A 15,908-nucleotide genomic window follows, 5' to 3' on the forward strand; every position below is an offset into this window, starting at 1 on the left:
CTTGAGACCTTTAACACTTTATTATAAAACACGCTGTGTGTTCCATGATTTCGCCCAACTGTAGGCTAATGTAAGTATCCTGAGCACGTTTAAGGTAGGCTAGGCTCAGTTATGGTGTTTGGTAAGTTAGGTGTGTTAAATGTATTTTTCACTTATATTTTCAACTCACAGTGGGGTTTATCGAGATGTAATACCATCATAAGTTGAGAAAGAGCTGTACTAGTAAGTTGCACATAAATGACTGTTTTTCTATATAGCCTTTGGGGTGATCTGATCAATTTTCAGGACAAAAACAACCTGGAAAACAAATATTTTCCTCCATGACCACAACATGGCTCATATGGTGACACTCTAGAAATAATAGTATGGATTGGCAAGTCTTCTCTACACTTCTATAAAGTTGTAATATACAAAATAGCACCATCCATGGTCAGCAGGCTTGGGGACATTTTACAGCTAATGGTGGTGAAACTTACTGGAGGTGGTGCTATTCCAAAGCAGAGGAAAGTAATCTTGAAGTTCTTCGCTTTGGAGGGAGGTATCTGTACCTGCTGCTATTCTTTTTCTGGTTTAAAGTTATTTTCCCTCTGTTCTTGCTACAGATTTGTGTATATACGTCATTTATTCACTGTAACATTTTGTCTGACTGCAGTTAGCCATTTAAAGTCACTGGGAATTGTCATATGATATACAGTTAATACAGTAGAAAATTAACAGGTTATACAAAGATGGCACTAATGCATGGTATGCTAAAATAGAAATTAAACTTGCAATTTCAGTCATTTTGAGATCTAGAAATTACTTTTTGGACATTTCAAAAAGTTATACAGGATTGTGGAAAATAGAACAATTGCTATACTGTAGAGAAAATTATTAGATAGAAAGAAATTCATTTTTTGTTTTAAGTCAATTTCTTCCTTTAAGTTAAGCAAGAAAAATGTTCAAAAAATGAACAAGATAATAAGGCTAATGTATAACTTGGGAATAAGCTATTGAAACTCAACGAATTATGGTTCAATCAACCCTTTTCTTTTTCTTTTTTGTCTATTGCCTGGCTCTACTGGTGAGTGACTATCACCCCCACCAACACAAAAAAGGTAAAGAAAGGAGAAAGAAATAGAAAAGAGATTGAACAAATAGCAAATGGAAAAATATATTCCCATTTAGATATACTTTCATATAGAGAATGTACTAAACATATACCTTTATGTATTCATGTCAAAATTCTTAACATTTTCAAAATTCCAAGACCTCTCATTATGACTATATGATGCATATCTTAATATAATAAAATATAGAAAAGTGGATATTACATTAAAATGAACCTTGAGGTTTATTTTAATGTGATGTAACTAGAAGTTAATACTATATCTCACCTCATTTGCTTGCTATTGTCTTTTCAAAACCATTGCCTTAACAGAACATCAGACATAGCAGTGACTGAACTTGAAATGTAAAATTTTTAGGAGCGGATGCATTGATGAGGTTAGCCAACTGAAGATGCCATTCAAGAGAGGGTTTCTGAATATGTTGCTGTGAGACTTGGTATTATTGGGGTTCAGAATCAAGAAGTAATGAGTAAGTGTGAGTGTAACTTAAGAAAACAGAAACCTCAGTCAGCTGTACTCTTCTGCAGTCAAAGGAAAATGATAGTAACAGACAGGGAGATTTGCTGAGAACCTAGAAAAGAGTAGCCCAAACTTCTGTTTATCTCTGCCCACGAAGGGGAGAATCCTTACAACCACGAGAGCATTCTGATCTTCTTGCAATCCCACCTCTCCATCAAGGATGAAGCTGTTCATCACAGCTTCGTGGCTCATCAAGCAGTGAATCTTCTTATTCTGATTTTAAAATTATCAAGGAAACGTTTATAGATTTAATTAAATTTTTTTAAATCAGAGATAAATAGCAGATCCTCTGTACATCATCAAAAATGTTAATTAAATAATTCAACAAATATTTATGAAGCATTTATTTTACGTTTGGGTCTAGATCTATATTTAGAGGAGGAAATGACAACCCACTCCAGTATTCTTGCCTGGAAATTCCATGGACAGAGCAGCCTGGCGGGCTCCAGTCCATGGGGTCGCAGAGAGTCCGACACGACTTAGCAACTAAAACACTAGATCTATGTTGCTCAATGAAATAAGCACAACCTCTGTGGAGCTTAGAAAATGTTCTTTCGGCTGGCCGTGGACGAATCGCTTTGTGATAGAGGCATAAACTTGGTGGGCTGGGATGCACCGCGCTCCTGGTGGAGGCAGGGGGACCGAGCAGGTGCCGTGGCCAGTACGGTGGTAGCAGCTGGACTGACCATCGATGCTGCAGAATTTGCAGGCCGTTCTGCTTTGCAAGCCATGAAGCATATGGAGCCTCAAGGAATTTGCCTGCAGTGGTGGCTATTACAGAGGTGGGTTTGAACCCAAAATGACGAAACGGGAAGCAGCATTAATGCTAGGTGTAAGCCCTACTGCCAATAAAGCCAAAATAAGAGATGCTCATCGACGAATTATGCTTTTAAGTCACCCAGACAAGGGAGGATCTCCTTATATAGCAGCCAAAATCAATGAAGCTAAAGATTTACTAGAAGGTCAAGCAAAAAAATGAAGTAAATGGATGATGAGTTTAAGTTCTTATTCATTTATGCATACCAGCTTTTTATAATAAAATGCCTCAAACCTACAAATTTCAAAAGTTATTTAGTACAAGCTAAATCAAAGCCTTGGTATAAATCTGTTTAAATTGGAGGATTTTAAATCAGATTATAGATTATTTGTAGGTTATTTTATGGCTAAATGCATACCATTTAAGTGTTGTTCACCACTCATTTGACAAATAATTTGGCACCTATTTCAAGACAACAGTCTCTGCCCTAAAGGAATCCCCAATCTAATGGGAGACTGATAATTAAAATGTGATAAATATGATGGTATTAGCACAGGTTGTTTTAGTAGGGACTCATCTCATTGGGAGGGAAGGCTGTTCAAGGTACAGAGGACTCCCTAGTCACTTAGAATCCTGAATTTTAAAGTGAGTTTAGCCATAACATTAACCTAAGAAATTGATGTAAGGTATGTATTTACCTCTTTGTCAGTGATAAATCTGAATTGTTTCAGATTTCATGCATTAAAAACTGTAATAGTATGATAAAAAAAAAAGAAAATGTTCTTTCTCATTGGTGGTTATTTATCATTGTTAAACATTTTTGACATAACACTTTATTTGTACTCATTTAAATTATTATTTGGAGACTCATTATTTGCTTAGCACATTAGTCATCCTGACTTAGGTTACTCTATGAGCAATGTCAAAAAGTAAGGTTTTGGAGATGCAGGTGAACACAGAATTCTTTTTTTTTTTTCCAACACAGGTTTCTTGACTGTAATGTCCCCAAAGTGGTTGTACAGAACATAGATATTATCTGCATGGTCAGCTTGTCACTTCAATGACATCTCTGCCTTCTTTCTTCCTGCCTGAAACAAATGATATTTTTAGGAGTCATCATGAGACAAGATTTCAAGTGAAGTCTGTCAAAAAGTGAAAATGATCCTCCTGCCACTACTTCTGAGTAAAGAAGGAAAGGGAGATTTATTGATATTCATATTTCTTACACAAATTAGAGTAACTACAAATAAGCCACATTTAAAGTCATCTAATTTGGTTAAAAAGATTTGTTATTTCTCCATTTATAAATCAAAGCAAGAATGTTTTTCTAAAAGAATTCTTTAAAACAGCTTTGTTTATAATGTCAGATATTTTGTTTGAAACATTTTTTTTGTTTCACTTTTTTTTCTTTCTATTTTTTTATTGAAGGATGATTGCTTTACAGAATTTTGCTGTTTTCTGTCAAACCTCAACATGAAGCAGCCATAGGGATACATGTATCCCCTCCCTTTTGACCCTCCCCCCCCTCCCTCCCCACCCCACCCCTCTATGTTGATGCAGGGCCCCTGTTTGAGTTCTCTGAGCCATGCAGCAAATTCCCATTGGCTGTCTATTTTACACCTGGTAATGTAAGTTTCCATGTTATTCTCTCCATACAGCTCACCCCCTCCTCCCCTCTCCCCATGTCCATAGGTCTCTTCTCTATATCTGGTTCTCCTTTGCTGCCCTATAAATAAATTCTTCAGTAAATAATTTTTAAAAACTCAGCTAAATGTTTCAAATAATTTTCATTTTTTAAGGAGGTGAAAAAAATTATTAGTGAAATATTGAAGAAAGCATATTGAAATAAACTAGAAAGATAAACTAACAAAAGCAAGTAAATTAGAATATAATAGATCTTGGAACTATTTATATCAACTCAAAATATCAAAATCTATGAGATATTAAAATATGGTTTATATACTTTTCCCCAGAACTATTTATTTTTGTAGTCTCTCCACCTTGAGAATGGCATATATTTAGTAATTTAAAAATTTGATCCTTTATATATAAACGGGCACGAAAAATAAGACAAAGTGTAGATGAATTGGGAATATTTACTTTTATTACATATGTTGAGTGTTAAAATTTGTTTTCATGTTTGAGTTCAAATATTTAAATTTTAAAGTTCTAATTTTATATTGGGCTTCCCTTATAGCTCAGTTGGTAAAGAATCTGCATGCAATGCAGGGGACCCCGGTTCCATCCCTGGAAAGATCTGTCGAAGAAGCAATAGGCTCCCCACTCCAGTATTGCTGGCTTCCCTTGTGGCTCAGCTGGTAAAGAATCCACCTGCAATGTGGGAGACCTGGGATCAATCCTGGGTTGGGAAGATCCCCTGGAGAAGGGAACGGCTACCCACTCCACTATTCTGGCCTGGAGAATTCCGTGGACTGTATAGTGAGGTTTATATTGAGGCTTCCTCTAAAAATAAGAAATCTATATTTTACAAATATAAGTATGTATAAATAAATTCCAATTCTATAAGTAGTTACTTAGATCTGGGTACAAATATGAAAACTCTTTAAAATAGTTATCTACCTATAGTTCTCTGAAACTTGCACCTTCTAATCTTGAATTGCTTCTTTAGGGCCTCTGTATTTACATTCGTAGCTTTCATTTCAACATGCTCAGTCGTGTCTGACTCTTTGAGACCTTATGGACTGTATCCTGCCAGGCTCCTCTGTCTATGGGATTTTCCAGTCAAGAATAGTAGAGATGGTTGCCATTTCCTCCTCCAGTGGATCCTCCCAACTACAGGATTGAACCCGTGGCTCATGCATTGGCAGGTGGATTCTTTACTACTGAACCACCTGGGATGCTTCAATAACAAATCCCAGTTCAGATTGTCCTTGCGGCAACCATGCCAGTGTTTTGGGTGTTTTGGTGCCAAGCACCACCGTATGCCTTCCAGGGCCTTTATCACATCATTCTTTCCTAGACTCCCCTTTCCCTAGGCTGGGATGCCCTCCTGTCTTTGCATTTGTTTCAGGTCCTAGCCCAGATCAAATCACACTTCTTTTTAGGAGCTTTTCTTGGTCTTGTCAACTTAAATGATTTTATTTTCTTTGATGTGTAAAATAAAACAAAATTCCTATAAAATTTCTGTAGAGCTTTTATTATTGCTACTGATTTAGAATTTGCCATAAGTTGTACCTATTGATTATATGGGCTTCCCTCATAGCTCAGTTGGTAAAGAATCCACCTGCAATGCAGGAGACCCTGGTTTGATCCCTGGGTCAGGAAGACCCCCTGGAGAAGGGAAAGGCTACCCACTCCAGTATTCTTGGGCTTCCCTGGTGGCTCAGCTGGTAAAGAACCTGCCTGCAATGCAGGAGACCTGGGTTCGATTCCTGAATTGGGACAATCCCCTGGAGAAGGAAAAGGCTACCCACTCCAGTATTCTGGCCTGGAGAATTCCATGGACTGTATAGTCCATGGGGTCACAAAGAGTCGGACATGACTGAGTGACTCTCACTTTCTTTTACTGATTTATGTGCCCTGTATTTTGAAATTAAATATTTGCAAATAAGATTCTAATAAATTGCTCAGGGAAGGGAGAGCCTGTAGTGTTAGTGGCCTGAAGAATCTGGTCCTGAGGAGGGCTTAGCTGACTCAGTTTCCAGGACATTGCTCTGCCTTCTTCAGACATTTCTAGGGTCTAGGCTAAGCTGTGCTTTGCAAATCCCATTGTATCTACTGCATGGTTAGAATAGAAAAATAATATTCTTGGTTTAATTTCCACATATTTCTTAAGTCATCACTGGAGAAGGAAATGGCAACCCACTTCAGTATTCTTGCCTGGAAAATCCCCTGGATAGAGGAGCCTGGTGGGCTACAGTCTATGGGGTCGCAAAGAGCTGGACATAACTTTGCGACTGAGCACACACTTAAGTCGTAACAGAGCACTATCATGATATAGTAATATTCATTTTATTTCACAATTTCTATGTTTATCATCCACCTGCACTTTCCCCTCTGTGGGCAGCTGTATCATTGGTGAGGCAGATGAGAAGTGGGGAGATGATGTTAAGAATGACGGAGGGGTATCAGAACAGTTCCTGTTGCTACTTCTTTTCCTCACAGTCTTATTTTAGTACCTCTTGGGGCTAGTCCTCTGAGAGCACAGCTGGAGGCAAGGAGCTGGGCAAGGCAGTTTGTGAGGTGATACCAGGATTTAAGAGAAAAGGAGTAGGGAGAGCAGAGAGAACAAGAGAAGTCAATGTGAGCGTGTATTACCAAGATTACTGCCTCAGTCTGCAGGGAGCTATGAGAAGTCTAATCTGGGAAACAGGAGAATGGAGATTTGTTACTGAGCAAGGGCTAAAGATCTGGTGGGCATAGAAACCAATTTTATACCACCGGATTTTGAGGAGAGAACTTTATTTCAGGGTCGACAGACAAGGAAAAAGGAGGTCAGGCTCTTAAATCTGTCTCCCCTGTTCAGGGTTGGGCAAAATGTAAGGGGTTAGGGGAATAGTCTGCCTGCAATGTGGCAGACCTGGGTTCGATCCCTGGGTCGGGAGGATCCCCTGGAGAAGGAAATGGCAACCCACTCCAGCACTCTTGCCTGGAAAATTCCATGGATGGAGGAGCCTGGTAGGCTACAATCCATGGGATCTCAAAGAGTTGGACACAACTGAGCAACTTCACTGGTTCACTAGGGGAATTTCTAACTTGGAAGCTAATTGGCTAATCTTGAATTATATATGGTTGGATGGCATCACTGACTCAATGGACATGAGTTTGAGTAAACTCCAGAAGTTGGTGATGGACAGGCAGGCCTGGCATGCTGCAGTCCATGGGGTTGCAAAGAGTCGGGCACAACTGAGTAACTGAACTGAACTGAATTATATATAAGCTGGTCTGCTTGCTGGAAGTCAGTTTTTCCTTACTGAAGGGCTTCTAGCTTCATAAAGGACCCCGCTGACAACGTTTCTCTTCTTTAAGCTCTGTAGACTGAAGGTTCTTGGTTCTGGGATCATCCTGGAGATAGGGGGTCCTGTCTTATGCTTGTGCGATGCTGTCTCTATAAAATAACTCAAGCCTTGATTAATTAACAACCTACTTGAGGAGGCAAATTTAAGCTGGTCAGTTTTGTGTGCTATTTCACTTTTGTCTCTCCAGTTCTTTCCTTTCTGCCTGAAGCTTGCCCTGGGTGCATGAACTCCATGAGCCTTCTGGGTTTTGCTTGCAGGCAGATTTGTTGCACTCCCATGGTGGTGGTGGGGAAGATTTTGGGACTCAATAGGAACCTGAAAGAAGTGTCTAATGTCTGTCTCATAGCTCTAGGTTAGAGGGAGGTGTCACACAAGTCCAAGAGGTGTTTACCACATGCCCATTGAAGAGGTAAAGTTTTGTATGGATGCCCTGAGGAAGGAACTGGCTCAATCAGGTGTATTTTGCATGAAGGAAAGATTAGGAGTGGTGGTTTTTTAATCTGGTCTCCTAAGAGTTCCTGTTAAAAGTGTGGAACAAAGGAAGACATTTGGATCTTCCACCCCTCATTTCCACTCAACCAAGTAGGTTTGGTTCAAGTTTATCTACTGTGCATATTGAGCTTCTGAACAAAGTTTTGTTCTGAAGCTAAGAAAAAATAGAATATCATAGAGTGGTGAGTAAGAGTGTGAATTTAGGCTTCAAGCCTGGACTCTATCACTTAGCAAGTGTCTGAATGTTGGGGAAGTTATTAAAGCCACAGTTTCCATGTGGCATGGTATTTAATTTCCTCATAGGCTAGTTGTGAATATGATTTGACATAATGCTTGGAAAGGGCTTACACAGGGCCTGTCCAACATTAATCCTGTAATAAGCTGGATAAGAAGTTTTGAGCAAGACAGACAAATGGCCTGAGAACCGGGGCAGAAGACCATAAAAGCAGGTAAAGAGAAAAGTAGAAATTTTACTACTAAGAGTTGCACACTTTGCCTAGGAATGACACTACTGATGGGTGTCTAAGCATTAGAGATACTAAAGAATTTTACGCTTGACAAAGTCAATGTCCATAATTTGTATGTAATTTATAAACTTTATAAAATATACAGTCTTTTAATAAAACTATTGGATTCAATTACATTCTTCCAATACTGCATTTTAAAGACAAAAATCTCTGTACAGTTCTTTGCAGAACTGTATGTTTACAGCTTGTGGAAAGAATTCCTTTTAGTATATGTTGATGGTTATACAGTTATTCTATAATATTGATTAAGTCTTTTGGGCTCTGAATATGTTTTTTAGCATAACTAACTCATTTTATACCAATTATAATCCCATCTGAATCAAATTGGGAAATAACTTAATATATTATGTATGCAAACTCATTTGGACAAAATAGCTTAAAAAAGACATTATTTTTTGAATACTGAAAGCAAACCTGAATATTTAATGTTGCTTTAAAATTTTTATTCTTCTAATTTAATCTTTGAATGTTCCTTTTCTTTTTCAGACTTTGGGATAGTAGCCATAATTTCTATTTCCTAGCTTTTGTGTGTTAATTTTAAGTTTCTTTTATAAGGAAGTAATGCACAATTAAATTTAAACAAAATTATTGTGTCTTCCTTAAATGGTGCAATACATATAAAATGGGTTGAATTATAAAGTGTGTTTTCATTAAATAGATTAATATGCATATGGTTAACCATTTATTTCTATAATTAGGGATGGTTTTTTAAATATTGACGAGTTGTGTTCTTTGTTGGTATCAGACTTCCTCACTTTTGTATATTATCACAAAATCTCACATAATATGTTTTGCTGTTACATATATGCATCTAATCTTTACACTATTTCTAATGTATGTTATCTCATTACTGTAACATTCTATGCAGTTTGTATTATTTCACCCACGTTTACAAGAGGAAATTTAAGTCACAAAATACTTAACTCAATGTGACAAAAAATTAGAACCTAAATACATTTGACTTCTGACAATAACTGTGATACACATCTCTAAGATAGAAGAGATTCCATTTGTAAAGAATTTCAATATTTTTGAGATCATTTTGTTATAGTCTTTCAGCCTAAATTAATATCTTCTCATTTTATTCTTAATGGATTTATTTTTTTATGGAATGAAATCTTAGACCATTCAGTATACCAATTTGTGGACAAATTTTAGATCAGAAGATGCTAAGCATATTCTGTATTTCACTTATTAAGTGAGTATCTGTTTAGCACTTCCTGCAGCAGGACCTGTGTGATGGCTAGGAATATGAGATGAGACACAGGATTTTAGTCTAGCAAGGGAAATGGATGAGAAAGGATCAGACCATTGCACAGTAAGAGGCAGCTGTTACAATAGAAAAATAAAGTGTGATTGTCAGATGTATACAAGAATGAGACAGGCTATGAAATGTTGTTTTCCAAGGTCAGCAATGGTGTAATGTACACTGTCTTTTTGAGGGGACATAATGAATGTCCCGGGAGAGTCAGCATGAGGCAGTTCACAGGTTCAGGAAAATAATGGGACAATAATTCATGTCATTTCTCCTGGCCGATCCAAGGGTGTTGATGGAAGATGCTCACCAGATGGCAACTAGAACAGCTAAGATGCATCTTTATCACAGGATAGGTGATGGGGAATTTGTGGGCTTTGCTTCTGCTTGCACAAATTTCCTTGATATGAACTCTGAGTGGGGTTGATTTTCTTCTTCCCACATATGTGCTCTCCTCACCCCCACCAGATTTATTATTGACTTGTTCTAGAACTCATAGCTCAGTTCCCCATTCCCTCTTAGCCAGATAACTGTCACCCGGCCTCCTGGAGAAAGGCTTATCTGACTTTTCCTCCCACTCTTCCTAGACTATTTTTTTATGACAAAAACACACCAGTGCTGAACTTCCCTCAATGTCTCTCATTCAGACTCAAAGAGCTTTTTTTTTTTTTCTGTCAATGAAAACATTCATCTTACAAATCAAAGCCTTTTTCAAGCTTCAGTTTGTGAAAATGGTTTCAGAAGCCTATTTTGTGGATGCCTCTGATGGATACTAAGAATAGAAGGAAAGAGAAACAACTATATATATATATATATAATATTTAATTTTAGGGAGGTGCCTCCTTTATGTTGAAGAAAGGAATGGCAAGCCACTTCAGTATTCTTGCCTGGGAAATCCCATGGAGAGAGGAGCCTGGTGGGCTTCAGTCCATGGGGTCACAAAGAGTCAGATACAACTGAAGTGACGAACACACACTCCTTTACGTAACTTAAAAAATCCAGTTGCTTTTACAAGTCTTAGGATGAAATGCAGTGGTTGCTTCCTCCATCCCTCACTACTCTCATGTTTTTCTCTGGAGATGCAACCATTTTGAACATCTCCAGCTGTTCTTTTCCATTTGCCTCTACATTTCAAAACAACATGCTTAATTTTTGCTTTTACATATTGTGATATAAAGAATAATGGCTTTCAAACATATCTACACCCTAACCCCCAGAAACTGTGAACATCTTGTTAGGGAAAAGGGGCAGTTAAGGTGATGGATGGAACTGCAGGTGCTAATCCTCTGGCCTTGAAGTGAGTAACCTAGTTACCCAGGTGAGTCCAATGTAATCAGAGCTTCCTTTCAGGGCAGAAGGGTGAGGCAGAGAGTCACTGTTTCAGCGGTGTGTGTTGTGAGATGGACTCTCTGGCCGTGACTTGCTTTGAGGCTTGGGGAAGGGCAAAGAAGCAACGTCGAGAAGCTGGAAAAAGCTAGAAAACGGACTTTTCCCTCTGGCCTCCAGGAATGCCTGCAGACCTGCCGCGCCTGTTGCTTTTTATCCCAATGAGCTCCATTTTGGACTTCTGACCTCCAGAACTGTGAAGTGAAGTCGCTCAGCTGTGTCTGACTCTTTGCGGCCCCATGGACTGTAGCCCGCCAGGCTCCTCCATCCGTGGGATTTTCCGGGCAAGGGTCCTGGAGTGGGTTGCCATTTCCTTCTCCAGTGGATCTTCCTGACCCAGGGATCAAACCTGGGTCTCCCACACTGCAGGCAGACTCTTTACCGTCTGAACCTCCAGGGAAGCCCCAGAACTGTAAGTTACTCAATTTATATTGGTTTAAGCTGCTAAAATTGTGATAATTTTTTTACTAGTGATGGGAAATTAAAATAGGTGTTAGCAGTGAATTTTTTTTACCGTGAAAGAAAAGTTTAATCATTTCTCAATTTATCTCCTAGGGATATATCACAATAGTGGTTATATTTAAATTCAGTTCTTACATTTTTAGGGCCATTTCATACTTTTCACAGGTGAACCATATAATGTTTGGGTCAAATGTTGATTTTCTCTGTAGTAAATGCCACAGTTTTTTTTTTTTAAATTTTAAATTGCATTTATTAGTAAACACATACACTGTTATTTAAATTTGGAGAAGAATTGTTTTACAATGTTGTGTTGGGTTCTGCCGTATAACAATGTGGATCAGCCATAAGTATACAAATGTTCCCTCCCCTTTGAACCTTCCTCCCATCCCTCTAGTTTACTTTGGTTTTGAAAAGCCTGTCGCTTTGGAGAGAAGGTAAGCAGGAAAATACTTTTTTGAGATCTGGAGTGTGTGCAATATTTGTGTTACTCTGACATTTGACAATTAATTGGCTGGGCATAGAAATCTATACTAGGAAAAGGGATGTTTTTTCACCGTAATTTTGAATGTGTTACTTCAGCTTGCTCTGGTCTGTTGCATTTGTTGTCACTCAATCTGCTTTGCTGGTAGCCTTTAAATAATGATATAGAACACCTGTGGAATGGAATATAAAGTATTTACGCTGTTGTATAACTGTTTTAAAATGTAACCACCTGTTGGATCAATAATAAGACAATGCTGGCTCCAAAGTTCTTGTATATCCCTTAGTGATTATACTATGTGTTCCTTAAAAGGCAGACCCTCATCCGATACTTGTAGTAATCACTTTCTTGCTTTTGTTTGCAATTTTAGTACCTACGGATGCTTCTTTAAGTAATATATTTTACTTTTGCCCCCTTTCTGAGCTTGATATTGGTGGAAATAGATTATACAGAACCATTTGAGTGTGTCCTTTGCTAAATATTATGAGCATTATATTTATCCATGCCATAAATAGCTGCAGTGCATTTTGTCCATTTCATTACTGTGAGTGTGTGCCATGGCTTGATTAGACCACAGTTTCTTTAATTGCTGGGCAATTTGGATTTTCTTTTTTCTGTCCATTTGCCTTCCAAAACTTCTTTTTGCTTCTTTTCTTTCTGTTGTTGTCCTTTCTTGTTTATCTTAAATTAAACCCCTAAGCCTTTTTTTCTCTTTGAAATGTTTCTTCCAGTCTCATAGATGAGGAGAGTAGGGAAACGTTGGGAGGTGAAACCTGGTTTAAACAAAGCCAGAATTTTCTTATTGTAAATACACTTGGATTCTTTTTTTTTTTTTTGCTGTTCATAAAACCAAACCAACAATGTTGGAAATATGTTGATGCCAAATTTTGCAAGACCTGAAGTTAGAATTTGGTTCAGAGAGATAGTTTAATGTGTTTGATGTGGGGATTCTGTTGTACAAAGAGAATGGAAGTATCTGCATCCATAAGAGGCAGGGCAACCATAACCCATTTACTTGCTTTTGAATTCATAGTATTTTCTAATATTCCATTGTAATTTTTTCCTTCATGTTCTCCAAGAAATACTACCTGGAATCATCCTTTTTCCATGAAGAAATACATTCTGCTGTGCCAAATATTAAAAAATTGAATATTTTGTTTCTTTTTGTTAGTCTTTGACCTGCAGTACATTTCAATATCTTCTACTTTCATAGAAAGTGGTCACTGATCCCTGAACAGAGCTGAGCACACACCGTGGCCAATGGATATTCTGACCCTGGGTGGTAATGATATGCGTACAGACCCAAGTATAGCAATATGTAGAAAAGTTGTACTAGATCATTTATTGTCTGTAGGCAGTAGTGCACAGCCAAAGGGAGAGTAAAGATAATTAAATACAAGTGAAATATAAGTAATAAAAACCCAACTCTTTTGTTGCTAAGTATAATCATATCTGGAGTAGGAAAAGCCCACTCCAGTACTCTTGCCTGGAGAGTTCCATGGACAGAGGCACCTTTGGGCTACAGTCCATGGGGCTCGCAAAGAGTCAGACACAACTGAAGTGACTTAGTATACACACACATGTAATTATATCACATGCACCATAAAATCTAATGATTTTTTGAAAACTATTTTTTTTTTTTTAAATCCCGGTCATGACCTTGATTACATAGTTTAAGAAAGTTATATTTGAAAGAGTGTTTTTCTGTGTATGGAGTCTTTTCCCACTGGATTGTTAAAACTTCAGATTATGTGGAATAATGGCAAATAGAATGCCCTATCATAGGCATTAGTGATTAACTGAAGAATAAATTTGAATTGCAGAACGCATGATGTCTATCTGTTTGGTGGGAGTGGAGTTTTTAAAATTAAAATTATACACAAATAAAGAAGGTACATTAAGGAAGAGACTCTTACAAACTAGGAATTTTATCTGTGAAGTAGTAGTATTGCAAAGACCATTTTCATGGAATCTCAAACTATCTGATCTGGAAAGGAAAGTATTGTCTCATATTTACAGAAACACTTCTACAAGAAAGGCATGAACAGGTATTCATTGAGTATGAACGAAGAATTTTGACGTGATTTTTCTAAAACTGAAATCTTTTTTTTTTTTTTTCCTTGAAATGTTTTAATTAACTCCAATAGTGTCCCTGCAAGCATTCAAGTCCCGGTAGTTATTTTTCTTTCTCTTCGTTTTGATAAAGTGATTAAGCATTCCTGTGGAGAACAGAAGGTGGCACTCTTCTCTCTTGTGATATTTTCCACTTGAGTGTTTAATTCTTTGTTAAGATTTAGAGCGCACACGGTTGACAAGTTCATTGTTTCTGTGTGGCTAATGACCACTTTTCCACTTATCAAAAGGCCGGGACACGTTCCATGAAATGTAATACGGAATACGAGGCATCGGCAACTCAGTAGTAAACAGTGGTTAGAGTTTGACAAGGCCCCTTACAGTTTACTTGCCCATGTGAGCAACTTGCCTCCTGAATGATTTTCTCCTCATTTTGTTTTATAGACGTGGGTAATAAAAAAATAAAAAGCATTTAGGTGCACTGGAGCACTTAGAAAAGATTTGCTATCACCAATTTCACATGTACTGAAACTGATGGTTGGTTAAATGAGCATGTAGTGATGTAATCTGTGACCTTTCAGCCAATTCTCAAGTTAAACTTCATTTTAAACTTAGCTCTTTCTTTCTTTCTTTTTTTTTTTAAATCATACTTGGTATCTTATCTCAGCTAGTTTACAGGGGTAAAGTTGAGGTAACCTCATGTGGTTTAGTTGATAAGTCGTGTCCGACTCTTGCAACCCCATGTACTGTAGGCTCCTCTGTCCATGGGATTCTCCAGGCAAGAATACTGGAGTGGGTTGCCATTTCCTTCTCCATAGATGGCAACAAAAATTAGTTTTATTGCTTTCCTTTGTATTTATGTTACACTCTTTCCCAAAGGCATGAAAGCAGTCAGATACTCATCAAGCACTGTTTAAGTAATGTCTAAGTGTTGTCTAAGTGAGAGCTAATATATTCTATTTTTTTAAAGTCATCTCTTTGATTATGCATATAAAACAGTCTCAGCAGATTTTCCTAGTGTACATTTCAGGCTTCACTGTCATCTAGTATTTTTAAGTTTAAGTTGCTTCACCTTTTATCAGCCCAAACTACTGTGTTCCATTATAAATACCACATGCCCTTTTAATAATGGCTTCCTATGGCAAATTGCAATCATATAACTTCATTCTATTTTCACCATTTTCTCTGGCATCAGTGAAGAGCCCCATACCTGGCTGTGCTACCATCGTTAGACATGGCCTTTTGCCCTCAGCTAAAATGAAAATCATTAGGAGCTGTGTGGGAAGTCTCGTGTGGAAAAACAAGTGTTTTTCACATCTTAGGTAGTTGTAGTACTTCAGTCATAGTACTCACCCTTATTAGCAAAACAATTTAAGCCTCAAGGCTTGCACCCTTGTGAAAGCACAACTATTATTAAGGACCCAAACCAAAGTTCACTATCAAGGTTTAGGGTTCACTAAACCACATGAGGTTACCTCAACTTTACCCCTGTAAACTAGCTGAGATAAGATACCAAGTATGATTTTAAAAAAAGCCTTTGTTCCTTTGTGGGAACTAGATAGCAAAAGTGAAATTTTATTCTGGGTGGAGAGGTACTGGGTTAGATTGAAACGTGAAGGTAAGCTCATGGCTAGTAATGTACCGGAAGGGATCCACAACGTGTGGTTCTAATAACTGTGCCCAGAGCGAGCTGCTTGGATGTCGTGATATACATCTGTCTCCTATCTCTAGTTCATACACTGCTAAACTACAGACAGAAGGTTCATAGAACTAACAGTTCAGATGACTGCCCTAAGCAGACCCCTAACAAAATTGAGTTCTGCAGAGTAATATAGCAGTATATGACTGAATATTTGGAAATTTGAGAG

At 37.8% G+C, this 15,908-nt stretch overlaps 1 pseudogene; it reads left to right on the plus strand.

Annotated features, from left to right (window-relative positions):
* Positions 1–2,174: 2,174 nt before the first annotated feature.
* On the plus strand, positions 2,175–3,151 carry LOC122700828 (annotated as a pseudogene).
* Positions 3,152–15,908: the final 12,757 nt, after the last annotated feature.

The sequence above is a fragment of the Cervus elaphus genome, chromosome 9 (assembly GCF_910594005.1).
Source record: "Cervus elaphus chromosome 9, mCerEla1.1, whole genome shotgun sequence".
Taxonomy (NCBI): Eukaryota; Metazoa; Chordata; class Mammalia; order Artiodactyla; family Cervidae; genus Cervus; species Cervus elaphus.